We start from the raw sequence: 3,494 nt of genomic DNA, 5'->3' as shown, positions 1-3,494 counted from the left end.
GATTGATTGGAAACAAATCAATTGGATTGATTGACCAAAATAAAGGAAATCAATCAATTAGATTGATTGGAAACAAATTAATTGGATTGATTGACCAAAATTAAGGAAACCAATTAATTAAGTTAATTGGCTGAAATTGAGGAAACAAATCAATTAGATTGATTGACCAAAATTAAAGGAAACCAATTAATTAGATTAATTGGCTGAAATTTGGGAAACCAATCAATTGGATTGATTGGATAAAATTAAGGAAATTAATTAATTAAATTAATTGGCTGAAATTGGAGAAACCAATCAATTGGATTGATTGGATAAAATTAAGGAAATTACCCAATAAGATTGAGATTTGATGAGGGCGCTGATTTGACCTAGTCTTAGGTTAATGAGTCGCCACATCTATATATATCCCCTCTTCTTCCTTAGTTTTGTATCTCTTCTTCATCTCTAATTTTTTTCACTGAAACCTTAGCCAACACACACATTAGTGTGGCGGCTATCTCTCTTTTGGAATAACCAAAGGCACTACCCAATCTCGATTCTTCTCTTGAGTCTAGCAACCTCCATTGAATAAGATTGGGCATTCGAAGAAGTGTTCTTCTCTTACAAGACAACAAGCTGGTGTGGATTTCCATCGGAGGACTTGTGTTCTTCAAGTCTGAAGAATTGATCAAGAACGCATTTGATCAGGAATAATAATTCGAATAAAGGTATCTACTTTAAACCCTAACATGTCTATTGCATGATTCATGGGTTAAACATGATTGATGGTTGGCAAAGGTTGCTTCTTCCGCATAAAAATTTAATTTTTCCCTCTTTTATGTTCATGGCCTACAAAAGGCTACTTACAATTGGTATCAGAGCTTGTTGATTTACTATCGACAAGTTAGGGTACTTTTGTTCGGTTAAAAATGCAATTTTTACATTTTGGTTCATTAAAGATTTGATCTTTGATGTTTTAATATGTTAAAAATGTGACCTTTATGTTTTGGTTGGTTAAAGATTTGATCTTTGATGTTTTAATCGGTTAAAAATGTGTCCTTTATGTTTTGGATGGTTAAATATTTGATCTTTGACGTTTTAATCGATTAAAAATGTGAACTTTGCATTTTGTTGGTTAAAGATATGATCATAGACATTTTGACCAAATAAAGATTTGATCTTTAATTTTTGTTCGGTAAAAATATGATCTTTGCATAAAATTTTGATTTTTTGGATATGTTAAAAGTTAATATGTCCATGTAAAAGCATAGAACATATTTAGTATATTTTTGCGCTTGTTTGGTTACTAACTTTTCAGGTGCAAATAAAGGAAGGGGATGGTCATGGTACCTAAAATTAAATTTTAATCGTTGTAATATAATTTTGGTAAATAAGACTTGTATGCCTTGTCTTTCTTTTACTCTTGTGTAAATTCTTTTCTCACCTTACTCCCCCTAAATGTAACTTGGGGTTTCTTAAATTAATATGTAATTAGAAATTTGGCTAGTGGCGTTTTAGGCATGGAGGAGTCCATAGAGGAGCCGCGGCTTAAGGAGCATGATGGGAGAAGATGGCATGAGTACCATGACTATCCCAAAATAAATGTGATTTATTATGCCTATGAATGTATGCGTGTATGTCAAAGCGATTAGTATGCATGTCATAAAATCGCGTATGTATGTTTCTATTGTGCATGTCCAAAAGCGACTAGTATGGTATGTTGTAGATGTATGACATAGGGCAACGACTAGCATGATAGTACAATATGCGCGTTTGATGAGACTTGGTAAATCCCTAATAAAAGAAAAAGAACCCTTAAAAGGCACAATTATTAAGTGCATGATTGCCTCCCACCATTGGTACAAATTGAATCCCTTCGACATGGTGGTGCTCTACAACTCAGTTGGGACCCACTATTTCGTTGGGTAAGATGAATGCTTGAAGTGTAGAGACACTTAGGATGGTGGTTTGTGCTTGACCAGGTGCATAAGTTGCAGGCTCAGCCGAGCTTATGTACTTGGGGCAATAGTGCCAGGTTGGTTGCATGAGATGCACCACTAAGTGACAAGGAGTTATCAACCTGATGTTAAGAGAAGGTATGAGATACTGTTGATAATGATCAACCCATCATTTAATTTGATCTTGCGGTCTCAGACGGGGATTAAAGGAAACAGTCGTTCTCTTAACCTACTACGGAAATTCTTAAGAAGAATAGACCTAGGTCAATCAGGAAAAGGGTCATTGACTTAGACAAAATAGTGGGAGGGGCTATTTATTTGAAGTCTTTAATAATATGGTCTATTTATAACAATATTAATTATTTTATTTTTACATCCTATTCAGCTTAATATGTCGGGCCATTTGTCTCTGCGTACTATTCTCAAAACGAACAAGTTGACCGGTCCTAATTTCATGGACTGGTATCGGAATGTCAGAATTGTTATGTGGGCCAAAAAAGTTGCTTATGTCCTTGACGCTGCTTTACCTATTGCGCCTATGGAAGGGGAAGATGAGTTCGCAAAATTTGATTTCGAGGCCCACAAGCAACACATGGATGATAATGTGTTGGCTTGTTGCATCATGATGGCATTCATGTCACCCGAGCTGCAAAAGCAGCACGAGCATATGGATGCCCCCTCCATTATCCTTCATTTCAGGGAGTTGTATGATAAGAAGGATAAGTGTGAGAGGTATGAGACCTCTAGGGAATTGTTCCTATCCAAGATGACTGAAGGCATGTCTTTTAACCGCCATGTCCTAAAGATGATAGCGCTCATTGAGAAGCTAGAGGGTCTACGCTTCATAATGGATGCTGAATTAATTAATGACTTAGTTCTATCATCACTTCCTCCTTCTTTCAGTGTGTTCATTATGAACTATAACATGCATTCGATGAATGTTACACTGCCTGAGTTGTTAAGCATGTTAACTACTGTTGAGATGTCTATCCAAAAGGATAAGAAACAAGCTCTTCTTATTGGTGGGTCTTCCAAGACCAAGGATAAGGGTAAAAGGAAAGAGCTTGCGAAGCCCAATCCTCTCAAGCCCAAAGGAAAGTCCAATAAGAAGACGGGCAAGGCCAAAGGTAAGGGCAAGGATAAAAATGACGCTGAGTGCTTCCATTGTGGCAAGAAAGGCCATTGGAAGAGGAACTGTCCTGACTACATTAAAGGTGTAATGGAAAAGAAGCATGGTGATGCTTCTACCTCAGGTATTGACATGATTGAGGTTAATTTTTCTTGTGCTAACCCGGCTTCATGGGTATTGGATACCTGTTGTGGTTCTCACATCTGCAATATGTTGTAGGTGCTAAGGAATCTGAGGAAGCTTGATAAGAACGAGGTGGATCTTCGAGTTGGGAATGAAGCAAAAGTTGTTGCATTGGCTATTGGAGATGTTGACCTTGTTTCGTGTACGAGCCTTATGCTGCATTTGAAGAATTGTCTTTATGTTCCTAACATTTCTTGAAACATTATTTCTATTTCTTGTTTAGAACGAGATGGTTTTATATTTAC

This window comes from Gastrolobium bilobum, unplaced genomic scaffold (genome assembly GCF_033153095.1).
Source record: "Gastrolobium bilobum isolate Gb01-03AN ecotype WA unplaced genomic scaffold, APGP_CSIRO_Gbil_v1 utg113611, whole genome shotgun sequence".
Taxonomy (NCBI): Eukaryota; Viridiplantae; Streptophyta; class Magnoliopsida; order Fabales; family Fabaceae; genus Gastrolobium; species Gastrolobium bilobum.
Note: the sequence above shows the minus strand (reverse complement) of the source record.